A 27,779-nucleotide genomic window follows, 5' to 3' on the forward strand; every position below is an offset into this window, starting at 1 on the left:
TCGAAATGTACCAAAATTTCTTTTTGTCAAAAAACAACTAACACCCTTTTCATTATATTTTGGAAACCCCTGTCTTCTTATGTTGAATTGCATTAAACAAAACCATTCTTTACAGTCATAAATATTAAGACTCGCTCGTCCTTCGTTTCACCCTTCTTTAACTTTTCGTTCTTCACATCCCTAAACTTTATCTGATATGACTTGGCTTCACAATAAAAATTTGCCAGCCGAGTTGAAGTGAAATAGAGGGGGCCATTGGTTACCAGAGAAGTACCGCCGCTAATGCTATTAAAAGTCAAGGTTGACTGTCTTCTCCGTGATAGCCCAAAAAGTAGTTCTAAATTAGAAAATGTTGTTGACAGTACAGAGTGTACTTATACTAGTGTACTGTGTACTACTGTACAGTACATCATACACTCCTTTGCGAGGCTACTCACAAAAATTTCAATAAGTAAGGAGTATAATAACTTACCACCGTCCGCCGCCGCTGAGTCTTCCCCCCAGCTCCTCCTGTTGGCGCCGCCGCATCCTGAGTGGACCCCTCCGCACTGCTGGCCCCGGCACTGGTGGTCATCTGTGCCGCATCAGATGTTGTGACGTCTAGGAAAAACATGTCATATTTTCAGATGCCATAGACAACCCCCTATTTTGTCTCGTAACGGAAGAAAATGTTACATAACACATTTTTTGTATTACTGGGATTGAAAAAAGTAACGGTTTTGGGGAGGGTGTTAACCTTTTATATGCTTATTCCATTAAATGCTACACTTCTTATGACAACTGATAAATGCTTGCTTAACGGGCACCATTTTTCTCATTACAGATCAGGAAGATTCCATTGCCCTTCTGCCAGATAATTCACCAACTACTACTAAGTCATCAAAATCACCAGCAGTACTCTAAGTACTTTAAAGAAGGTGGGGGCTCCCGCACAGTTATTCTAATAATTTCATGTGTCTGTTAACTAATATTAATTTTGAGTCATACTAATTTCATTCATGGGAATGTTGTTGCAACTTTAACTTCATCTTCATCCATCAGAATACTACGCTATTAAAAATAAAGAAATAGTGTTTTCATTTCTTAATTGAAAATAAAACTTTAAAACTAACAAACACTGTGTGGTTTTTGTTTACGAGTGAGTGAGCGGAAAGGTTTGAACTACTGCACTTGGCAGTCATGTTTCAGTGACTCAGATAGGCTGGGACTCGGAGGTAGTCTTCTTCTGTTCTTCTGTGTCGTAAAATCATTGGTCAGACATTATAGATAGTCGGTCAGGGGATTGGGGGTTCAACTTCGGTTCAGACTGAGGTATGTCGAAAGTCGAACTGCACCTATCATCTTGTCCATACTTCTTTGTGTGCAGAATAGTCCCTGAAACACTAGCGGTATGGGATGTGCTCCTCTAAAATCAAAAAGGACACTACTACCTTTTCCTTGGTGTAAACAATTACATTTTGTTGTTGCAAATTGTCAAAGCACTTACATTATGAAGACTGGAATAGACAGCAAGGACAACGCAGAGGACTGCACTCAGTGCCTAGAGCTATTGCTGTATCAGAGTTTTGTTTCACACCGTTTGCCGAATGGGCCAGTTTAGCTACCTACACAGACCGACTCATAATTGTAAATAGTAGCAGCACAGAGAGCGATGGTAGAGGCAGGATAAGAATGTAGAAAGTAGTCTACATTAGAAGAAGATCAAAGACTATTTTGTAAAACAGAATTAATAGGAACCAGTTTATAATGAATAGGAGCTGTAAAAGTTAGGGAAGTATAAGTATTAATATAACAATAAAACAACTTACTGGGGCCATCAGAAGAGCCTGCAAGGGACTGCTCCTGTCCAACTTCTGCCACCGGAGTCTCTGTTGCCGCCGTCGCCTTGCTCCTGGGAGTTGCTGGTGATCATGAAATAAAGAAACACAACATGGATGATTGTTTTTTGGGAAATATTTGATTTCTTTGTACTCAATCTAAAATTATGTTGGGGAAACAAATCAACATCAATTGCATCTGATCTGGTCAACTAAGAGGATAGTAGTACAGTATTGCAGGATTCGCAGACCGTCTAATAGGAAAGTTATGTAATTCACTAACTACATCAACAACAAAAAGGTTCTACTACGACTGCCATCACTCAGCAGCACGAGACGTCGCGTGACAGACACAGTCCGTCATCATGATTGCAGACCACTAACAAATGTCCTAGAACAAGTAATAAATAATATACTCAACGTATAAATCCACCACTATCTCTTTAAAGTGGCAGCAGCAGGAGTACAAAGAAGGACTAGACTTGAGTCTGCTGTCTCTAGCATTACGTAGTAATGCTCTCAAATGACTAAAAAGTTGCAAACAAGTAAGCATAGTAGCAACGCCAATAACAAGGTGAGCACCTGCAATGACAGAAGCTATTTAAACATTAATTTACCTGCAATGTAATCTAATCAGCAGCATTAGTACTCTTCAGGGAAAAAATAGATTAGCAATATAACAGAGCAGAAGGAAAAAAGTAGTTACTAAATAGCTACTTACCAAACCCAGGGATCTCCACACCGAGCAGGTCGAGCATGTCATGCTCCCGGTCCATGATGTCACTCCACCGGTGCGTCACTTGGTGGTAGGTGCTCCGGACCCCAGACTCCTTACACATGCGCTGGCACACCTTCTCCCACAGCTGGCGACGCTCCCGGAGGATGTAACCGGAAGCAATCAGCCCACCTGCTGCCACGTCTTAGGGAGGTGGACCTGGTCAAAAACCATCAAGGCGGCCACCTCCACCGCAGAGAAGATCTCCCTGGGCTGCACTTCCTCCCCCCTCCAACGCCCGCAAGGGAGCCGGGTACGTGGTCTTCCCCTTGCCCTTGTCACTTCCCTTAGCCATGGTCCTGTGCACAAGAAGAAGGAAGGAAGAATAGGTGTGAAAAAAATAAGAGAGAGAGCGAAAGAAATAAAGTAGGTTATAAAGTAACAAAAAGTTAAAAATAACACAAAATACAGATGTAGGAAATTCAAGAGAGAGATAATAAGCAAAAAAAAAAAAAGTTCAGAAAAACATAGGATTGCAAAGATGTAAGGTGGGTAGAAAGGTAGCATGCCCGAAACCATAGCAGTGAATGAAAAACAAGATGGCCGCGCCCATAGAGGACCGCGTGGGTAAGTTCGCGCAATATTTTCCTCGCGAGCATGCAAAAACGCCCACGAATACGTCATCGCGCGCCGCATACAACGCGAGCTTGCAATGAGCGCCCGGAAACACGTCACGCAAACAAGATGGCCGCGCCCGTACACGACCTCATGGGCAACCTCGGGGTCGGTGCGCTGCAAGCGGTCCGCGAATAAGCAAAAAACCGCCCAAACACGCAAAAAAAAGATAAATGAACAAATTCGCAAGAATTTGCGGATTGCAAGTTCGATTTCGCGTCCCGCAAATATCGCGAAATGGCAGAAAAACAAATTTTGGTCAGAGAATAGTTACAAGTATGGCACAATGCTCCTGTAAAAAAAATATCTGCAACAGGAAGGTCTTACAGCTAAGGAAGCAGGTGCCAGACTTGAAGCACAAATTCAGTGACACATTAACCAGCCCCCTATTAATTCATCTCAGTTGAGGCTGAGAAGGTGTGCTTTGCTTTCCCCCCATAATCTACTGTGGTTAACAAGAGGGTGGTAGTGGTGAACCAGAGGGTGCTGTGATAAACCAGAGGGGGACAGTGATGATCCAGAGGGTGGCAGTGGCAAACCAGAGGGTGGCAGTGATCAACCAGAGGGTGGCAGGGATGAACCAGAGGATGGCAGTGATCAACCAGAGGATGGCCGTGATCAACCAGAGGGTGGCAGTGATGAACCAGAGGGTGCTGTGATAAACCAGAGGGGGACAGTGATGATCCAGAGGGTGGCAGTGGCAAACCAGAGGGTGGCAGTGATGAACCAAAGGGTGGCAGGGATGAACCAGAGGATGGCAGTGATGAACCAGAGGGTGGCAGTGATGAACCAGAGCGTGCTGTGATAAAGCAGAGGGGGACAGTGATGATCCAGAGGGTGGCAGTGGCAAACCAGAGGGAGGCAGTGATGATCAAGAGGGTGGCAGGGATGAACCAGAGGATGTCAGTGATCAACCAGAGGGTGGCAGTGATGAACAAGAGGGTGCTGTGATAAACCAGAGGGGGACAGTGATGATCCAGAGGGTGGCAGTGGCAAACCAGAGGGTGACAGTGATAAACCAGAGGGTGGCAGGGATGAACCAGAGGATAGCAGTCATCAACCAGAGGATGGCAGTGATCAACCAGAGGGTGGGAGTGATGAACCAGAGGGTGCTGTGATAAACCAGAGGGGGACAGTGATGATCCAGAGGGTGGCAGTGGCAAACCAGAGGGTGGCAATGATGAACCAGAGGGTGGCAGGGATGAACCAGAGGATGGCAGTGATCAACCAGAGGGTGGCAGTGATGAACCAGAGTGTGCTGTCACAAACCAGAGGGGGACAGTGATGATCCAGAGGGTGGCAGTGGCAAACCAGAGGGTGGCAGTGATGAACCAGAGGGTGGCAGGGATGAACCAGCGGATGGCAGTGATCAACCAGAGGGTGGCAGTGGCAAACCAGAGGGTACTGTGTGTGAGAAGTTGGACTGGTATATGATGATCACTATTCTAGTGAGCACCTTGCACTAGTCCAAACGACCCTTATGGTGATTGGTTGTAAGTCAACCTTATAGACCAGCTATCCTAGTGGTAGCATGGACAAAAGCAGTCTTAGGCTAAACTCAAGAGGGCATGTGAAGCAAGCTGTTTTACCATATGCAATCCTTTAAATCCCAAATGAAAGGACACCACACAAATTATATATTATAAAATATATGTATTTATTTCTACAATAATCCCCTTGACTCTTTATGAGCACAGGAGCACAAGCGTTAACAAAGAACACAGTATAACATACAATAAGATCCACAATTATGGATAGGCAGGGTGGCCACTCAAACCATATATTAAAAAAGTGGTATAAGTACCACGTCACGAACAATGAACAGGCCTAGGGCCTAGGAAATCAATGGGCCTACACTGGACTAACGAAGGTTAGGACATAGGAGGCCCATAGGATGCGGGTGCTGTGTCTATAGGCAAACGCGTTTACCATACAAGTCAATGGTGCGTAAAAATCAGAAAGTTATAGGTTTAGGAGTCTTCCGACTGGACTAGAACTTAGCCACTAAAAAGTAGGACACTAGAGGTGTAAACCACTATAAGACCACCGGTGTAATCTCGTTAACTCACCCACAGGAAGCGGGCGCATAGGTGCCAAAGTGCGTCGGGTTTCTTCGTGGAGTTCTATGGAGCCTGGAGTTAAAGATGCTGCAGGCGGCCAGGAGAGAAGAGTCCGGTTGGATCCAAGGGTAGATTGAAGATGTAGAGTACCTGAAAGCAGAGGGGACAGAGTCTAGGTCACTAGCCAGTGACCAGGATGGAACCAGGATGGAACCAGGCAGTGTCGGGTTGCGATCAGGTGCTGTCGAGTAGTTTGTCTCCGCTGCCACTTGGACCAAGAAGGATCGAAGATGACCAGCTGATGGACACAAGCTGTTCCACAAAGGCTCTTGCTGTCGAGAGTGTCGGTTCTAGAATTGGAGTCATCAAACCTTGGCAAATGCAACCCAAGCAGGACTCAAAGATGTCTTCTGGATCGGACCGGGAAGGTCAGATCGATGGCTCCTTTTCAGAGGAGCTAGGGCCAGTCAAGAGCAGCCAGACCAGCAGAGTAGTTTTGATGGATCATTGTCACAGAGGCCACTAGCCAACGGGCAACCAACCGGACAACGCGGCAAGCAGGAAAAGTGCAAAAGGGCCCCACGCAGCACTCGGTGAGTGTGGAGGGGTGATCTTTGAAGCACAGGCTGCTTGGGGCTAGGGCTTCTTAAACCCTAAAGCACAGCATCTAGGGTGCCTCGGGAGCTGCACAGGAAGCACTTTGTTGAGTCTTCAAGATAGCAGATCTCTCGTCGCCTCCACGGGTCTCAGCTTTGTCAGGACTGTGGATCGGGCTGTTGGATGTCTGGGAGTCTGGGTCTTGTTGATCTCTGTTGTTCGACCTCTGGCAGGAGCAACGGCAAAGAAAGTCTTGATGCGCTGATGGTGCCTGCTTGCACAGGGTGGCCACTCCTTGACCATAAAGGAGATTCTTCAGTCTTCCACGTCGAGTGAGTCAAAGGGTCCAGTGTTTCATTTCAAAGTTTCAGTCAGGATGATCTGGTTTGCATTGGCACAGCTCCTACCTTTATTCCAAATCTAGGGGCTGGATCCCCTGCTAGGTCCCTCCTATGGGTGGGACCCAGGAAGGGGGTGGTTACACCCCTTTCCCTTTGCCCAGTTTCACGCCAGAGTCCCAGCACTGGTTTGAACTGGACTTTGCATGGGATACCTTGTGTGCCCCAGGCAGTGTCTAGTTTCATTCAACCTCCCTGCCCCAATCCACAGCCTTGAACCAGAGGGTGGCAGTGATCAACCAGAGGGTGGCAGTGATGAACCAGAGGGTGGCACTGGTGAAGCAGGGGATGGCAGTGATGATCCAGAGGGTGGCAGGGATGAACCAGAGGATGGCAGTGATCAACCAGAGGGTGGCAGTGATCAACCAGAGGGTGCTGTGATAAACCAGAGGGGGACAGTGATGATCCAGAGGGTGGCAGTGGCAAACCAGAGGGTGGCAGTGATGAACAGAGGGTGGCAGGGATGAACTCTCCAAGTCTCCCAACAAGCACAACCGCCTGTACATGAAGGCGCGCCCCTTCCCAGACGGCCTGGCCGAGGACATCGACAAGGGGGACGTGGCTGCCCGCCAGGAGCTGAAGACCCGTGCCCGCTACTTGGCAGAGAAGTACGAGTGGGACGTCACCGAGGCCCGTAAGATCTGGTGCTTCGGTCCCGACGGCACCGGGCCCAACATCCTGGCCGACGTCACCAAAGGAGTGCAGTACCTGAACGAAATCAAGGACAGCGTGGTGGCCGGATTCCAGTGGGCCACCAAAGAGGGTGCTCTGTGTGAGGAGAACATGCGCGCTGTCCGCTTCGATGTCCACGATGTGACCCTGCACACTGATGCGATCCACAGAGGTGGTGGCCAGATCATTCCCACAGCCAGGAGGTGCCTCTACGCCTGTGTCCTTACTGCGCAGCCCAGACTCATGGAGCCCATTTATCTGGTGGAAATTCAGTGTCCCGAGCAAGTGGTTGGCGGAATCTGCGGTGTCTTGAACAGGAAGCGTGGCCATGTGTTTGAGGAATCCCAGGTGATGGGCACCCCAATCTTCCTGGTCAAGGCGTACCTACCTGTAAACGAGTCTTTTGGGGCAGCTGAAATTCCAGGAGCCTAGTCCCGACAGCTCGACGACTTCGGAGGGCTGGAAGAGGTCCCCCGCTACACGGCGGAGGAGGGCACTGGACATCGAATGCTGTCTCATACTTTGCGACCTATTGTTCCACTACACCTCCCCGCCCGAACTCTCTCACTCAACCTTTCAGTACTGTTATTAATTGCACATCACTGGGACAGCTGAAATTCCAGGAGCCTAGTCCCGACAGCTCGACGACTTCGGAGGGCTGGAAGAGGTCCCCCGCTACACGGCGGAGGAGGGCACTGGACATCAAATGCTGTCTCATACTATGTGACCTATTGTTCCACCTGTCTGTCTATGCTCCCCCAGGTACTTCTCTTGTAAAGCGCTCTGATATCCGCAAGGATCTTGTCCGCGCTATATAAAACTTTCTAAATAAATAAATAAAATAAACCAGAGGATGACAGTGATCAACCAGAGGGTGGCAGTGATGAACCAGAGGGTGCTGTGATAAACCAGAGGGGGAAAGTGATGAACCAGAGAGTGCTGTGATAAACCAGAGGGGGACAGTGATGATCCAGAGGATGGCATTGGTGAACCAGAGGGTGGCATTGATGAACCGGAGGGTGTCCGCGATGAACCACAGGGTCGCAAACAGGCTGGACACGTAGAAACAACATGGTTGCGACCGTTGCTACCACACAAGTAAGTTCGCGTTCCGAACTTGTAAAAAACCCTCGCGAACTGGCAAAAACAGCAAATTCGCAAATTTGCACGAATTCGCGGATTTTGCTGATTGCGCGTTCGCAATTCGCACCAATTCACGGATCGCAAATTGCAAATTTCGCCCATGCTTAATACGCACTCACTGATTCCTAGGTCTACACACACATTCACTCATTCACCCATAGAATCACTCATACATACAGTCACTCATCAATACAACACTATCATATGCACTCATACACCTATACAGACACTCAGACACTGCCACTCATCCATGGAGTTACTCACACACCTAGTCAGTCATGCAAAGAATCAATCACACTTCCATTTCCTCAACTATACAGTTATACACACAACACCTTATTTATTCAAACATACACTCACACATACTTACTCTCTTATACAATCACTGATACAAGTACACAATGATCTATACAGCCACTCCCACATTCACTGGCTCTCATGTATAGTCATTTATATATGCCAACTCTCACATGCACTGTGTTTTACATATGTACTTACTTGGACAGGTACCACTGAGATATCCATTCACTCACCAACACACCCATGCACACAGTCAACCGCCCATATAGCTGTTTCCACATGCACTCTTGAACTCAAACACCTAGTGAATCAACTGTTCACACATCTATGCACAGAGTCACACACCTCCCAGCCACCCACACACACACTCAGTCTCCCATTCAAATACTTGGGCAACCAATCAATAACCCATATATCCACTCATATAGCTACTGATCAACACATGCAGCAGCTTACACAACAACAGACAAACTGATGCACACATTCAGACAGTTTAGTCACTAACCCATGCATTTAGTAAGACACATTTAATCACTCACTCATACAGTCAGTCTCGCACCAACTAAATCCTTCATCCAGACAATTGTACGGAGCGGCCGCCATCTTGTCTCTCGGTAGGATCGAGAGACAAGAGGAGGCCAAAACGAAGGGGGAAATGAAGGAAAGGGGGCAAGGTAGACCCCTTCTGACCCCCTAGGATTGATGAGGGGGATATTAATGTTCCCCGCGGGGCAAAATAAAAAAAATTGTAATTTTTCGCGGTAGAGGCGCTTCCCGGTACGCCATCTTGTGTTTTTGGAGCGTCCAGTTTGCGTACCGGGTAGCGTTCCGGTAAGCGTAACAAGGGGAAAACCAAGAGAAACAGTAAAATAAAATTTAAAGGAATAGATTTCCAGCAAACTTGGCAAAATTGTAGGGACTGTTTGTTTGATGTGCCTTTGCAAGGCCTCAAGATATGTGCACGTGTGGATTTTGTCTAATTAAGGTTAAAAAAAATATATATATCTGTAAGTGTGCTCCGGTGCGCTTACGTTACGGGTTTTGTTTGCGCTGCAGAGACGAAACGTCACGGTTATGCGACGCGTCATGAGGCGTCTCACGTGGCTACGTGATACGTCACGTAATAAAGAATATATTTTACAGCTATAGATATTAGCTTTTAAAAAACCAATGAAATTCACTGAAAAAACCATAGGTTATAGACCATATATAGTTAGGAATTTGCATTTACAAAACCTTGAAAATTCACTGAAAAAACCATAGGTTATAGACCATATATAGTTAGGGATTAGCATTTACAAAACCTTATTTTACTCGCACAAAACCATTGAAATTCCCATATATAGTTAGTTGCACTAACTATATATCGCGCACCCGCAATCCACTGCTGATGATGTCACATATTACATCATTCATGACATGGTCAGTGACATCACTGATGACATCACTGATGACATCTCAAATGACATCACTGATGACATCACTGATGACATCTCAAATGACATCACTGATAACATCACTGATGACATCTCAAATTATATCACTGATGACATCACTGATGACATCTCATTTGACATTACTGATCACATCACTGATGATATCATTTATGTGATAATACAATGAACATCTTCAGACTGTAATATAACCTTAGATACAATCAGTATAAACAGACACTCACAGACTGTCACTTATCCATGGAGTTACTCACACACCTAGTCAGTCATGCAAAAAATCAATCACACCTCCATTTCCTCAACTATACAGTTATACACACCTTACTTATTCAAACATATACTAACACATATTTACTCTCTTATACAATCCCTGATACAAGTTCACACTGATCCATACAGCCACTCACACATTCACTGGCTCTTATGCACAGTTATTTATATATGTCAACTCTCACATGGACTGTGTTTTACATATGTACTTACTTTGACATGTAGCACTGAGATATCCATTCACTCACCAATACACTCATGCACACAGTCAACTGTCCATACAGCTGTTTCCACATGCACTTTTGAACCCATACATCTAGTGAATCAACTGCCTGCTCACACATCTATGCACAGAGTCATACACCTCCCAGCCACCCACACACATACTCAGTCTCCCATACAAATACTTGGGCAACCATTCAATAACCCATATAGTTACTCATATAGCTACTGATTTAAACATGCAGCAGTTTACAGACCAACATATATAATGATGCACAAATTAAGACAGTTTAGTCACTAACCCATGCACTCAGTGAGACACATTTAATCATTCTCTCATACAGTCAGTCATGCACCTACTAAATCCTTCATCCAGACACTTATACATCCACTCATTCTTCAATATGTAAGACATATTTTAACTTTACAGAAACATACAGTCACTGGGTGTTGTCATCAATGATGTCATCAGTGATGTCATTTGAGATGTCATCAGTGATGTCATCAGTGATGTCACTGACCATGTCATGAATGATGTAATATGTGACATCATCAGCAGTGGATTGTGGGTGCGCGATATATAGTTAGTGGAACTAACTATATATGGGAATTTCAATGGTTTTGTGCGAGTAAAATAAGGTTTTGTAAATGCTAATCCCTAACTATATATGGTCTATAACCCATGGTTTTTTCAGTGAATTTTCAAGGTTTTGTAAATGCAAATTCCTAACTATATATGGTCTATAACCTATGTTTTTTTCAGTGAATATATATATATATTATATATATATATATATATATATATATATATATATATATATATATATATATATATATATATATATATATATATATATATATATATATATATTATATATGTGTGTGTGGGAGTGGGTGTGTATATATATATATTCACCACAAAAAACAAAGGGTACAGTGATGTATAGTTAGAAAATTGAATTAAAAAAACCTTAGAAATTCACTGAAAAAACAAAGGTTACAGAGACGTTATAGTTAGGCTGACATTTTACTCATACAAAAGCGGAGAAATTCAGCAGTTATAGTTAGCTGAGCTAACTAACTTGCGCCCCCGCTATGCAGGGCCAGACTGGGAACCAAAGCCGGCCCTGGCAAAGTGCTCGGCTGCCTGCCCGGGGGGTTGTGGGTGCTCTTGAGCTCTTTGCCAGGTCCGGTTTTCAGCTGATTTTGTTACAGGGCCGATTTGCTGCAAAAACGGCCCTGTAACAAAAACGGCCCCCAGGGGCCCCAAACCGGCCCCCAACCGTGCAGCGCACCAGGGGATTGCGCGGTGCCCACTACGGCCAGTCCGGTCCTGCCGCTATGCACTGCTTATGACCTCACATATTACATCACTCACTACATGGTGATTGACTTTATTGATTCCATCTCTGATGACATCCAAATGACATCACAGATGACATCAGCCAGTGACTATTACTGTTTTAATTATTTTATTAATGTTACATATATATACCAAGGTGTATTGGTGAATCACTGAGTGTTTGAGTGCCTGTATGAATGATTTAGTGGGTGCACGACTGACTGTATAATTGAGTGACTAGGTGTCACAGTGAATATATGGGTGAGTGACTGATTGTGTGAATGTCTGTATCAGTATTTTAGGTGGTGTGTAAGTTGTAACCGTGGGCGGAGAGGTCCGATCCCCCCTCGGAGTGTCCGTGAAGTAGGCAAAGCCCTGCACACTCCGTGGGCAGAGCGGAGTTGGTCATCCCCTCCTCCCTCACGCCCGCTTAACAATTAAATTACAATCTTCAAAGACAATTTAAAAAGTAAGGAAAACAGCTTACCTTACCTGCTACGTCCCGGGGCTCCCCCTTTCATTGTGACTTCCTCATCAAAACTGTGCATGCACGGGCCCGCGAATACGCAGTTTTGATGACGAAGTTGCAATGAAGGAGGATGAGGGAGCCCCCGGACACCGCAGCGAATGTAACCCTTTTTTCCTTACTTTTAAATTGTTTTTAACGCTTGTAATTTAATTGTTAAGTGGGCGGGAGGGAGGCGGGTGGTGCGTAGAGGGGCTACACGGAGTGTGTTGAGTGTGCGGAGTTTGTTTTTCACTCTGTGGCACTCCACGTAGTCCCACTATGCACACTACACCCACCATTAGTAAGTTGCTGAAAGGGTGTGCGAGTGGGTATGTGAGTTGCTGAATGGGCGAGTGATTGGTTGTCTGAGTAGCTGTATAAGTGTCTGAGTGTCTGTGTGGATGGGTGAGGATGTGTGTGACTGCCTGTATGGATGAATGAGTGGGTGGGTTAGTGGCTGTAACGATTAGTGAGTTTATCGGTCTGGAGCTGTATGGGTGAGTGAGTGAGTGTATGGTTGTGTCAGTGACTGAGCTCCTGTATCAGTGGTATAGGGGTGAGTAACTCAGGCCTCGAAAAATCATAAAAATGTTACACTACCTGAAGGTCTAGTCACTTAAATAATCTACTCACCCTAGTTGGCATGCTCTTGACCCATAAACTGGTTTCAAATGATGTGATCTGTGGCAAATAATTTTGTTAATTGAGCTGTCATTTTCTTCATTATCACATAAGAGGGCACCTTCAAATGTGCGAGTTCAGCATGCCTGCTCTAACAAAAAATCTTTTGTTTGATTTAATAGACTAAACTTTTTCCCAGAGTAATACAAATCTAGCCACATATAGGATACACACACTTGCGTCTTAGTTCATTAACGGCATTTTCTTTAGGACGGGGGCAGGAATATTTCGTAAATCATGTTTAAAAACAATGACTTTTAATAAATACATAACTAAAGTATAAAGTGGTAGCACACTGTAATTTGTAAATCAGAAAATGCTACATTGAAATGGCCACATACTATCCCACTGGCATGGGGATTTACTGGCTTTAGTTTTAAAACTATATAGTGTACAAAAAAAATGTGTTTGGAAGTTGAGTTTCTGCAAAAGTGTGCCATTTGCACACCACCAAGTAAAGTGTCCTGGTTTGTTTTGCTTCTTATTAACTTTTTCTTTGCTTCACACTTCTTAATTACAAAACAAAATGCTTTTGTAATTCCTGTTATATTTTAAAATGTTTGTAATAATAATTTACAGGCTATTTATTTAAATGTTAGGTGTTAGAGAAAAATAACTGACATGTTCAGACAGCTCACTTGACAAAAACCTTTAACTCTAGTAATAGAGAAAAAAAGAAACCTAATTTTCCAAGCAGCAGTTATTTAAAAGACAAACTGACATTTGACCTCTTTCCTTGAACAGGCAGCAAATGTTTCAAGATAAAAACAAGATTTAATGGCATATTTATTGCTCATTTACTTTCTGAATGAACAGAACACCTATTCCTTTCCAGCATAAGTTTACCCACCAGATGGGACAAGTAGGTGCTAAAAATAGCTAGACCTGATAAGCTTTTACGTGCAATTGTGAATGAGTAGTGGAATATATTTTTCAAGGCCTATAACTGCATATGTAAAGGCAGCATTGGTAAGTGCTGAACTATATGAGTGACTGCATGCGTAAGTCAGTGATTGTGAGAGTGGCTGTATGGGTGAGTGTGTGCTTGTGGCAGTGACTGTATAGCTGTGTGAATACGTGTTAGTATCTTTATGAATAAGTGAGTGGATGTGTTCATAATTGTATAGTTGAGTAAGTGGATGTGTGATTGACACTATGGGTGAATGAGTAGGTGTGTGAGTAGCTCTATGGGTGACTGATAGTGTGTGAGTGGCTGTATTGATGTATGAGTGGATATGTTGTTATCTGTATTTGTAAGTGAATTGGATTATGAGTGACTGTATGGGTACCTGAGTGTATGTGTATGTGTGGACCTATGAATCAGTGACTGGGAGTGTAAGTACTGGTATAGATGTGCCATTGGTTATGAGAATAGTAGTGTGGAAGCTAGAGTGGGTGTATGAAAGGTTATATTGGGGTGTGTGTTTCAGTGCATCAGAGAATCTGTGGATGATATCATCAGTGATGAAATTATAGATGTCATCAGTGATGTCATCAGTGATGTCACTGGCCATGTCATCAGTGATGTAATATGTGAGGTCATACACAGTGCATTGCAAGGCTTGAGTGATAGTTAGCTCAGCTAACTATAACTGCTGAACTTCTCTGGTTTTAAACTAGTGAAATGTAAGCCTTAATATAACATCTCTGTAACCTTTGTTTTTTTCAGTGAATTTCTAAGGTTTTTTTAAATTGCATTTTCTAACTATTATGTCCTTGTAACTTTTGTTTTTTTTAGTGAATTTCTCAGTTTTTTTAACTAGTAGTCGCGTTTGCAGAGTGGTGGAGAAAGGGAGCTGGGCCTCTGACCAGCTCACAGCAATCCGGCTGTGTAGGACTTACAGGAGATACCAGGAGGGCTTCTTGGCCCCCAAGTCCCTAAGGAATAAAGTGGACTTCATCACCCAACCAGTATTGCACCAGGAGCCGCGTTTGCAGAAGGATAGAGAAAGGGGGCGTGGCTTCCAAAGACCTCTTAACAATCCTGCTGTGTAGGAATTTCTGGAGGTAACAGGAAGGGTAGTTGGCCCCCAAGTACATCCTTGGGAGCCAATTACCCCTTCTGTTACCTCCAGTAAGTCCCACACAGCTGTATTGCTGAGACCTTGTAGGAAGCCATGACCCCTTTCTCTACCACTGTGCAAACTAGTCTCCTGGTGCACTACTAGTAGGGGGTGAAGTCCCCTTGGCTATTGAGAGGCCTTGGGGGCCAATTACCCCTCTTGTTACCCCCAGTAAACCCCACACAGTGTGATTGCTGAGAGGTTGTCAGAGGCACGCCACCTTTCTCCACCACTCTGCAAATGCCCCCCCTGGTGCCCAACTATTTGGGGGATGAAGTCCCTTGGCTCTGGAGGGCCCTTGAGGCCAACAAGCCCTCTTGTTACCTCCAGCAAGACCCACACAGCTGGATTGCTGAGAGGTGATCAGATGCCACTTCCCCCTTCCTCCACCATTCTGCAAACACGCCTCCTCCCATACTGCTGCTTGGGGATGAAGACGACTTTAGTCCTGTTGTTGTGTTTTTGTGCCCCACGGAGGTGGCAGTCCTGGGGCTACGGGGGAGGCCTTAGAGCCTACCCACATTACTTAAAAAAACAGTGTGTCCCTGTGGAGGTGGTGGTCCCCAGGGCAGGAGCAATCAAAGAGGCCCCTATATAATTTTAATTAGCCCCGGGGAGGTGGCAGTGCCAGGGGCAGGGGGGTCAGCAAGGACCCCCCCACACAATTGGAATTAGCCCTGGGAAGGTGGTGGTCCCGAGGGCTGTGGGCGGGCCCAGTGGGCCTGTCTGCATTTCTGATAAAAAATGCCCCGGGTAAGTGGCGTTCCCTGGGGCTTTGATAAACCCAAGGAGGGGGGGAAGCTTCTAATTAAAAATGCCCCAAAGAGGTGGCGTTCTCCGGGACGTTGATATGCCCAAGGTGGGGGGCCCATTCACCCCCTTCCTATATTCAGCATATGCCCCTGGGACCTGACTCACCGGGATTTTTGTACAGCAACCAAAGGAGTCCGCGCTTACTTTAAAAAATATATATAGTTGCGGAGAATTCATGAATATCGTGATTTCACAGCAAAATTAAAAATTCTATTATACGGTGTCATAGTCCTATGGGGACTCCAAACCATGGCTTGGGGTTCAGGGTATTCCTACCCTGCCCCCTTTACTTTATTTTTACTTTTGTTGGATGGGGGGGGGGGGCTCGGGGAAGCTGATTCCCCAGATGGCTGCCAATACTTCCTGGTTGAGTGTGGGCAGCCAATCAGATTTTCATTTTCCTGCACAATCTTTTTTTTATTGAAGGTTTCGTGACCAGATATATCACTATATATGTTCAACTTACATTTCAGAAGAAACACTGAAAGGATTTAGTCCAAATCACAAAAAGCACAATCTGCATAATGAACATCTACCTTTCTGCCAAATTTGGCGTAATTCCATCCAGCAGTTCGGTCTGTGGGTTCGACAACGCATTCATATAGGAATTAACATTACAAACACACCCTTATTTTGAACCTCTATTCCTCAGTCCTTACTGCATGGATCCCCCAAAACTTTCCAATACACACAGAGCTTACTTTGAAATTTATTGGGGAAAATTTCATGAAGATTGGTCAAACAACGCCACAGTTATAGGCAATTCAACAAATGCGACCGCCAGTGGGGAATATACATATACAGATAAGACAAGCCTTGCACTAAGACGTCATACCTGGACAGTGATTAATTCCTACAAAAAACTACGGCACCAGGATTATCTTACAGCACACTTTTCATTGAAAATAAAACTCCAGTTTATGCAGTACCATTTTGGAAAATGGGAAATAAAAGATCTGATGCCATTCTGGAAGGGTCAGTGTAAATATAAGGAAGTAACTCTTGTACACATATTCTGTGTTTGTCCGAGTTACCTGACAGAAAGAAAGACAATGCTGAAAAGAATCTTTAGAGAACTAGAAATAAGAACATGCAAGCAAGCAGTACCCCATTGGTTGGGTGGCTCCTCTATACCGTTTATATGCCGGGCTGTAAAATTTGTAAAAATAAATATGAAAGCATTAGAGCAAACAATGTAGGTCATCAGCACCTTGACAAATAACTATAACTGGGAAGCATATTGATTTTAACAAAAAGGTTATGTAACATACAAGGAAAGAACAGAAATTTGAGTGAAAAGAGCGTTGGAACAAAAGAATAAAGACAACACAATTTAAAACCCATGATAATGAGAAAGAAGACACTTGAATTAAACTGTAGATCTGCATAATAGCACTTTAAAAACTAGCTCTTGTATATTGAATAATGGGATCACAGAAAGCCCTGAGAAAATTGTCATGTACAGAGTAGCTAGTTTTTCGAATAGAGGCTATACAAGAACTGTATTAATGTAATTTGTATACCTATTTTAAAATGGAAGTACATGTTTCTTTTTAAAAGATTTGTCAGAACCATCAGTTTATAATCAAATTTTATTAAATGTAATGAATGAATGAATGTGTAACGTTTTTATTGAGCAAAAACATAAAATAAATAAAAATACTAAATATATATATATATATATTCACTGAAAAAACAATAGGTTTCAGGATTGTTATAGTTAGCTGGACATTTCACTTGTACAAAACCAGATAAACTCCCCCGTTATAGTTAGTACAGTTAACTATAACTCGCGCCCCCGCAATGCACTGCTGACCACGTCACATATTACATCACTCATGATATGGTCAGTGACATCACTTATGACATCATTGATGATATCTCATATGGCATCACTGATGCCATCACCCAGTGATTGTATTATATATATAGCAATCTGTATTGACGAATGAGTGAATGTATAAGTGTCCGGATGGAGGATTTAGTAGCTGTGTGATTGACTATTTAGGTGACTAATTTAAAGTGTCTCACTAAATATAGTGGATAGTGACTAAACTGTGTAAATTGCTGCATCACTCTGTCTGTTGTTGTGTAAACTGCTGCATCAGTTGGTTACTAGCTACATGAAAGTCTATATTATTTATTGATTAGTTGGCTGAGTATTTGTATGGGACAGTGAATGTGTATGTGATTGGGTGGGGGGTGTATGACTGTGCAAAGATGTGGGAATAGTTGATCCACTGGGTATATGAGGTTAAGAGTGCATGTGGAAACAGTTGTTTGTGTGAGTGAGTGTGTTTATGGGCGTGTTGATGGTCAAATATATCTCTCAGTGGTACATGTCCAACAAAGTGGAAAAATAAAAGGCAGTGTATTTAAAAGTTGTTGTATATAAATAACTATACATAATAGTCAGTGATTGTGTGAGTGACTGTATGGAACACTGTATACTAGTAATAGTGATTTTATAAGACACTAAGGGGGTCATTAGGATGGCGGACGGACTTTGTCCACCCACCATCCTCGTGGTAATCGGGACCGCCCGCCATAAGGGCGGGGGTCCCGTGGGGAGTATTAGGATGTGCCCGCCACAGTGGCGGGCACATCCTGTATTTTTAGCATTGCGGCGGGCGGTGCTCTCTGCACCGCCCGCCACAATGCTAAAAATGCTTTTCAGCATTTGCATAATCAAAGTGGCTGGCACCGCGCGGTGCCTGCCGCTTTGATTATGCAAATGCAGGGAGGTACCACAGGTACCCCACGTGTGCACCCCCCTACTCTCCTTCACGTTGGAGGCCCGCAGGGGGCCCCCAGAGTGAAGTCTGCATGCCTTTCTGTGGTGGCATTGCCGCCACGGAAAAGCATTGAAAAGTGCCTATCATAATATGGCCGGCGGTGTCTGATAGACACCACCACCATATTATTCCTTTTCCGCCCCGGCCGCAAGGCGGCCGGGCGGAAAAGGGGCGGACGGTCTTTCCGTCCGCTGAGGTCCCCCCGCCATACTAATATGGCAGGGGGAATTCAGGAGATGATGTTGGGCAGATTGCCCCCACCAGGACGGCGGTGGCCACCGCCAGCCTGGCGGAGGCAATCCGCCCGACATCGTAATGACCCCCTAAGTATGAGTGACTATCTGTATGAATAAATGAAGTGGTGTTTGTTTAAGTTGGCAGCTGAATAACTGTAAGTGTGATCGATTGTTTGCATAAGTGAGTAGGATGGCTGCATAAGCGAGTAGGATGTGTGCTGGTGTGTCAATGTCGATATAGGTGAATAAGTGAATTTGATATTGTTCTATTGATCAGTGACAGCGTGTACGAGTTAATGTATAGGTGAGTGATTAGATGTGTGTGTAGACCTAGGAATCAGTGAGTGGGTTTTTAGAAACTTGTTTTGGTGTGTTAATGGTTTAAAAAATGGTACTTTGTATTTTACAGTGAGTGATCAAAGTTTTACTAATGTGTAATGAGGTGTATCAGATTGTCACATGGATGATGTCATCAGTGATGTCATTTGAGATGTCATCAGTGATGTCATGAGTGATGTCACTGACCATTTCATGAGTGATGTATTATGTGACTTGATCAGCAGTGCATTGCGGGGGCGCGACTTATAGTTAGCTGGACTAACTATAACGGGGGAATTTCTCTGGTTTTGTACGAGGGATATGTCCAGCTAACTATAACGCTTCTGAAACCTATGGTTTTTTCAGTGAATTTCTAAGGTTTTTTAAATGCTAATTCCTAACTATAACGTGCCTGAAACCTATGGTTTTTTCAGTGAATTGCAAAGGTTATTTAAATACTAATTTCTGACTTTAACTTGACTGAAACCTATGGTTTTTTAGGTGATTTTCAAAGATTTTTTATATGCTAGTTTCTAACTATGCCTACAGAGGTAGGACATGTGAAGAAAGAAGAAAACATGCAAAGAAAGAAAAAAAAGAAATGCAGAAAGAAGCAACAGAAGTCCTCAAAGACAAACAAAAGTGCTGGAAGAAGGAAGACGTGCAGAAAGAACAAACAGAGGATCAGAAAGAAGTCTTGTTGCAAAATCATCCTGTACCCTCAGCTTTTTCATACGGTTACTGCTGGTAACTGAGTCTGACTTACCAGGCTCAGAGACAGTGCTATGTTAAAAGACACTTAGAATATACTGAAAACATCCACATACACTAGGGAACACTATGCATAGCGGTACTCCTGTGATTACCATGGCCTCCTCTGTGAGATCCTAGAATATAATAGGGCAGGGGGATTAAAACTACCTCTTAAAATGCACCACAGGGCACATTTGCACACTGGTGAAGGGAGGGGTAGCCTGAGGTGACATGTGTGCAAACACGCCCTGTGGCCATTTTAATTTGGGGGATGAAGTCCTGAGAGTCCCTGGGGTCAAACTAGGTACTTACAGTAAGCACTGATGCAGAGAGGTGTAAAAAGGGGTATTGCCTGGACCACCTTTCTGCAGCGCAGCGCAATGCCGCCTACTGGAAGCACCTGGTGGGCTAGTTGGCCCCCAGGGACCCTCAGGATTGAAGGGAAATTATTTCCACAACTTAAAATGCGCCAGAGGGCGTGTTTGCACACCTCACCTCAGGCCCTGTCCCCTCCTTTCCCCACTGTGTAACCACGCCCTGTGGCCATTTTAAGTTGGGAGATTAGGTCCCCTTGAATCCTGAGAGTCCCTAGGGTCAAACTAGCCCACTAGGTATCTCCAGTAAACGCCGTTGCAGAGAGGTGTAAAAAGTGGCACGGCCTGGACCACCTCTCTGTAACGCAGTGCAGTGGCGCTTACTAGAAGCACCTGGCGGGCAAGTTGGCCCCCAGGGGTCCTCAGGATTGAAGGGAAATTATTACCCCAACTTAAAACACACCATAGGGCGTGTTTGCACACGTCACCTCAGGTCCCGTTCCCTCTCTTCACCACTGTGTAAACACGCCCTGTGGCAGTTTTAAGTTGGGAAATTAAGTCCCGTTGAATGCTGATGGTCCCTAGGGTCAAACTAGCCCACTAGGTGCCTCCAGTAAGCACCACAGAGCTGCATTGCAGAGAGGTTTAAAAGGGGCCTGGCCTCTGAACACCTGCCCTGTGGCGTGTATTAAGTTGGGGAATTAAATCCTCCTCAATCCTGAAGGTCCCTGGGAGCTAACTAGCGCACGTTATTGGCATTTTCTCTTTTGGGTTAATTTACCGGCACGCTCCACCAGCATGTGCGCCACCTCCCTATATACTATATATATATATATATATATATATATATATATATATATATATATATATATATATATATATATATATATATATATATATATATTCAATGAAAAAACCATAGGTTATAGTCCATATATAGTTAGGAATTAGCATTTACAAAACCTTATTTTACTCGCATAAAACCATTGAAATTCCATATATAGTTAGAAGCGCTAACTATATATCGCGCACCCGCAATCCACTGCTGATGATGTCACATATTACATCATTCATGACATGGTCAGTGACATCACTGATGACATCACTGATGACATCTCAAATGACATCACTGATGACATCACTGATCACAACATCCAGTGATTGTATGTGTCTGTAAAGTTTAAATATGTTTCACATATTGAAGAATGAGTGAATGTATAAGTGTCTGGCTGAAGAATTTAGTAGGTGCATGACTGACTGTATGAGTGAGTGATTAAATGTGTCTCACTGAGTGCATGGGTTAGTGACTAAACTGTCTTAATTTGTGCATCAGTATGTTTGTTGTTGTGTAAGCTGCTGCATGTGTTGATCAGTAGCTATAAGAGTGGCCATATGGGTTATTGATTGGTTGCCCAAGTATTTGAATGGGAGGCTGAGTGTGTGTGTGGGTGGCTGGGAGGTGCGTGACTCTGTGCATAGATGTGTAAGCAGTTGATTCACTAGGAGTATGAGTTCAAGAGTGCATGTGGAAACAGCTATATGGGCGGTTGACTATGCATGGGTGTGTTGGTGAGTGAATGGATTTCTCATTGCTACATGTGCAAGTAAGTACGTATGTAAAACACAATACATGTGAGAGTTGAGATATATAAATAACTGAACATAAGAGCCAGTGAATGTGTGAGTGGCTGTATCGATCACTGTGAGCTTGTATCAGGGATTATATAAGAGAATAAATATGTGTTATTATATGTTTTAATAAGTAAGATGTGTATAACTTTATAGTTGAGGAAATGGAGGTGTGATTGATTCTTTGCATGACTGACTAGGTGTGTGAGTAACTCCATGGATGAGTGACAGTCTGTGAGTGTATGTTTATACTGAGTGTATGTAAGGTTATATTAGAGTCTGAAGAGGTTCATTGTATTATCACATGAGTGATGTGATCAGTGATGACAAATGAGATGTCATCAGTGATGTCATTTGAGTTGTCATCAGTGATGTCATTTGAGATGTCATCAGTGATGTCATTTGAGTTGTCATCAGTGATGTCATTTGAGATGTCATCAGTGATGTCATCAGTGATGTCACTGACCATGTCATGAATGATGTAATATGTGACATCATCAGCAGTGGATTGCGGGTGCGCGATATATAGTTAGCGCTTCTAACTATATATGGAATTTCAATGGTTTTATGCGAGTAAAATAAGGTTTTGTAAATGCTAATTCCTAACTATATATGGACTAAAACCTATGGTTTTTTCATTGAATTTTCAAGGTTTTGTAAATGCAAATTCCTAACTATATATCCACTATAACCTATGGTTTTTTCTGTGAATTTCATTGGTTTTTTAATAGCAAATATGAAAAGCTTTAAAATGTCAAGTACGTGATAGATAAAAACATTTTCGTATTTATGCACGCTGATGTGCTTTGAACGCTGCACCCCCCCCCCCCTCTTTTGTCTTAGTAGTACTCTCTCTTTGCAGATACTGAAGGGTAGTTAACGCAGGCCTTTACCCCCGTTGTAATCCGTCGTGCCTCCTTGTCTCTCCATTTGATTGATTGTTGTCCAAGCATTTACTGTTTTAGAATTGGTTCTCTTTGGATCATTCTCTATTTACAAACAAGCACAAAGGCGCAATACTCTGTTTAGTCTTTGCAGATAGTGAAAAATCGTGTAAAAAAATAAAAGTAATCGAGCAAAATCAGTAGGCCACTAATTGGATCTCTTTTTGACCTCGCTAAAATAGAAATATTAGGAACAACCCTTCATGAGAAATACGAAAATAGTGAGATGAACTGAGCTCCACACCATGAGGGCTGCAAGACAGCTCGGCTCCATCACCCATCCCGCACAAAATAACGACAAACCCTATGCAAATATTAAAAATATAGACAACACACCAGCAAAGAAACAGGGTAAAACATTTTATTAAAAAACTATTTACATAACGTTGGTTTATAAGATGATGTCAGTAGTGGACCGATGTGTGAATAGAACGAAAACAGCACAAGGCTCCAAGATCCGGATGGCAAGCTCCTGGATGTTGGGTGCCATAGTTTAGAGTTCTGAATTTCAGCCTTTTTCAATGCCTGTGCTTTGTTGAATCAAAATGGCGGCTTGACACAAAGCTGACTCAAGCGTTGCTACTGATGCTATGCAGACCAAAACTGGTTTTCAGTTTGTACATTTTTCTAGATTTTTCAATCCAAGTTTGGTTGACTTTGTAGAACGATGGCTTCAGATTTTCAACATACGGTGTGGTGGCGCTGACTGGGAGGGGGCGCTTCGCTCCTGCCCCCTCCCCAAGTAAGATTTTCATACGTGAAAGTACGTTAATGGTTTTGGTCCCTGAGATGCTTCGATGTCACTACCATTCTCAAATAGCATAAGTTCTGGATGTTGGGTGCCATAGTTAAGAGTTCTGAGCAGTGCTTGTAACACTGTCTGAAGCTTATTTCCACCTACTGCAGCTTCACTATTCTCAAAGTAAGTGAGTGTCGTTTGTGGACCTGACTGCATTAGAAAACAATGTGATATGTTACCTTCCTAAACAGCTTGACGGAGGCCCCTGAGGGGCGGTGTGATGGCCATGGACTCGGAGAAGACGCTTGGCTCCGACACCCTCCCCAAGTCTTATAGCACTGGTGTAGCCTGAGATCGCCCCCGACATAGGCGGCCGGCTCCCGGGGTCCGGCGGAACTTTTTGCCTTTTGATGACTCTTCAATTCTGGACCTTGTCCCACAATCCGTTTGACCTGAAGACAAGCTGTAGTGGGGCGCCCCTTTATCGTTTTAGTTGCCATTCCGCCCGCTTTTGCTACACTGTGCCTCTTCCGCCATTCAGCTGTTTACCGCCCGCTCTTGCGACTACAGCGTCTCGCTCACCATGTAGTTGAGATGCGCCCGCTCTTGCGGTGCAGCGATAGGCGGCTGCCACAGGACTCTCAAAATGGCGGCCGGCTCTTCGGTTTTGGGCCTGGTCCACTAAAATGGCCCTGGGACACCTTGGAACTCGGACGCTTGTCTGCTAGGGCTTGGGTCCCATTCTCGAAAAGCGTCCCCTCAGCCGTGAAGATTCTACAAAAGTCTTGGGGGCCTCCGACTCCCGCAGGCTTCTGGTGGGGAGCGGCTGCCATGATTGCTCGTGGAATGGCCACGACGGAGCTACGAGATGGTAGTGGTCTCATGCTGACGCCAGCTTTAGTCTGAAACATCCAGAAACACTATAGACTACCAATTCGATCAGTTCCGGTAGCGCCCCAACATGAACCGGAAGAGAAGAACTTGCCCTCCCCTCTTTGACTGATGGTTCTTGTTGCCTGTCCCCTCTGTTGTCATTTAACAGAACTTTTTGGACTGCTGAAAGGGGTTGTGTTCTGAACGCTGGTTGGTGGAGACATTTAGACTATATTCTTGACCTACGTTGTCGCGTAATGCGTTTTATGACACGCCGCGTTAGCGCACCCGGAAGTGATCCGAGGCGCGGCGCGCAGCGCGTAACGTAAGCATAACAGGTCATGTGACTTGTTAATAAAACTTTTCATTGGTTCATTTTACTTTTGTTAATTTAATGATGAAAAGCTTGGTCATATGACCTAAAAATTACGCTTTTTATTATTTTCAAACAATATTTTTTTTTCAAACATATGTTATAATATTCCAGGCTAATGTACTTTCCCGGAAAATTTACAACTGTCTTGCAAGTAAAATATATTCCTTTTTCGAGAAAAAGGGCGTTTCTTCCTTCCATGACGGAGCCGTTGAGTAAAAGAGATTTGGCCTGCTGTCTTAGTCGCCGATACGCCTGATTATCAGATTCTTATCGATCACTTTATGTTGCAGACATGAAAAACACAACTGCCCTTGACCATTTATCTTTACTGCGTTCCTACATATTATACCTTTTATCCGTCATGTAATTGGACTGCTTTATTTCACTTGCCTTTTACTGATTCGAAAACAGTCACTAAAAGTAAAAACTTTACAAATGTAAATACTACTACCGTGTTTTGTTTTAAAAACCTTTATTGTGAAAATGTCAGTATACAAATACGGGCCTATAACCACGTGGGCCGGCCACGGAGCAAACTGAAATCGTATATGATGAGGAGACATTTACACTGTAGAAGAACGTAACGAGCGGGCCATTAGGTGACAAGAACAAAGGTGTCTAACAGTTGCGGAATCGGTGGACGTACATTTTGTAATTAAAATACGACAGGGCCACTTACAATAAAATTTTCTAGATATACATTTGCGGGCAAGGAGTTACGAGTCCCATTTATACCGGCGCCATTTTGGGCGAGGCCGGGCAGGTCCAAGATATAGTCAAAATGTCTCCACCAACCATCGGCCAGACCAGAACCCCTTTCGGCCCTTTATGCTACAAGATGGTGTCTTCCATTCAGAAAATATTGGTGGCAGCATTTTGAAAGGAAACAGAAACAGCCGTTCTCCTAGTGAGTTTCACATTGTTACATTTAGGAAGAATGTTGAAGAGTAGTATGTGGAAAATCTGAAGCCATTTTTCTACAAACTCTCAATCAGACTTGGATGGAAAAAAAAAACCTGAAGAATGTACAAACTGAAAACCAATTTTTGTCTGTATAGCACCAACAGTAACGCTTGAGTCAGCTTTGTGTCAAGCCGCCATTTTCATTCAATCAATAGCGTCCCCCTGCACACATTCAGGGACCTGGTCGTGTCTTCAGATGGAACGCATTGTAGGAAAAGAAGCAGAAAGGAAAAGGAAAAAAGTTCCGCCGGACCTAGTGAAGCTGCAGCAGGTGCAAATAAGCTTCAGACAGTCTTACAAGCACTGCTCAGAACTCTCAACTGAGGCACTCAACATCCAGGACTTGCCATTCGGATCTTGGTGCCTTGTGCTGGTTCCGACCTATTCACACATCGGTCCACTACTGACATCACCTCATAAGCCAACGGGGCACCCCACGCCGACTTTCGGCGCAGCATTGTAGGATGGCCACACCAGTGCGGCAACTTGCTGGACACAACATCGGGGCCATCCAGATCTCGGCGCGTTCGACTCACTGTACCGCAACAGTGACCGCAACTCAGCTGGACACGCCGTCTTTCGGCGCAGCATTGTAGGATGGCCACACCAGTGCGGCAATTTGCTGGACACCACCTCGGTGCCATCCGGATCTCGGCGCGTTCGAGTCACTGTACCGCAACAGTGACCGCAATTCAGCTGGACACGCCGTCTTTCGGCGCAGCATTGTAGGATGGCCACACCAGTGCGGCAATTTGCTGGACACCACCTCGGTACCATCCGGATCTCGGCCCGTTGTGCTGCCTTCGGCCTATTCGCACATCGGTCCGCTACTGACGCCGCCTCACGTGCCAACGGATTTTCTACGCTTTTTGTAGCCCTATGCCGCATAACAGGTCATGTGACTTGTTTATAAAACTTTTCATTGGTTCATTTTACTTTTGGTTTCCTAAAGATGGAAGGCTTGGTCATATGACCTAAAAATAACACTTTTCATTGGTTTAGAACATTTTTTTTTCCCAAACGATGAAAGCCCCACCTTGTTTCTGGATCATTCAGACTGAAGCTGGCGTCAGCATGAGAGCACCACCATCTCGTGGCTCCGTCGTGGTCATTCCGCGAGCAATCATGGCAGCCGCTCCCCACCGGAAGCCTGCAGGAGTCGGGGGCCCCCAAGACTTTTATACAATCTTCACGGCTGAGGGGACGCTTTTCGAGAATGGAGCCCAAGCCCTAGCAGGCAAGCGTCCGAGTTCCAAAGTGTCCCAGGGCCATTTCAGTGGACCAGGCCTAAAACCGAGGAGCTGTCCGCCATTTTAAGAGCCATGTGGCAGCCGCCTATCGCTGCACTGCAAGAGTGGGAGCAACTCAACAACATGGTGAGCGAGACGCTGTGGCCGCAAGAGCGAGCGCAACTCAGCTAGATGGCCGCCACCTGGGGAGGCCCGTTCACGCCGGCTCCCCCACGCCCCCCCCCGGGCCGCCGCACGCCAATTTTCGGAGCAGCATTGTAGGATACCAAAACCAGTGCGGCAGTTTACTGGACATCACCTGGGTGCCTGTCGTACATGTTGTGTCAGCCATGTGACACTGGACACAGACCGCTACTGACGAGGCCTCCCCCCGCACCACCCGGGACGCCCCACGCTGTTTTTCTGTGCTGCATTGTAGGATCCCTAAACCAGTGCGGCACCCAGGCGACATCACCTGGGTGCCGTCCAGAACTCTGCACGTTGTGCTGCCTTGGGACTATTCGCACAACAGACCGCTACTGACGAGGCCTCCCCCCGCCCCACCCGGGACGCCCCACGCCAATTTTCGGAGCAGCATTGTAGGATCCCTAAACCAGTGCGGCACCCAGGCGACATCACCTGGGTGCCGTCCAGAACTCTGCACGTTGTGCTGCCTTGGGACTATTCGCACAAAAGACAGCTTCTAACCATTGTTGCTTTTTGTGTTGAGAAATGTTTAAATGTTTTTAGTTTTTGTTCCGTTCGTTAAAGTTAGTAGTTAATAAAGTTTTATAACCTTACTTTGTTGGAGTGTTATCTATTTTTTTTAAAACGGGTGAATGGGGCCTTGAATCGGGTTATTGTCATGTGTGGGCTTTGG

The 27,779-nt window shown here is 44.6% G+C and overlaps 1 pseudogene; it reads left to right on the forward strand.

Moving 5' to 3' along the window:
- Nucleotides 1-6,732: 6,732 nt before the first annotated feature.
- LOC147698506 (elongation factor 2 pseudogene) lies at nucleotides 6,733-7,366 on the forward strand (annotated as a pseudogene).
- The last annotated feature ends 20,413 nt before the right edge of the window (nucleotides 7,367-27,779 follow it).

This window comes from Lissotriton vulgaris, chromosome 8 (genome assembly GCF_964263255.1).
Source record: "Lissotriton vulgaris chromosome 8, aLisVul1.2, whole genome shotgun sequence".
Taxonomy (NCBI): Eukaryota; Metazoa; Chordata; class Amphibia; order Caudata; family Salamandridae; genus Lissotriton; species Lissotriton vulgaris.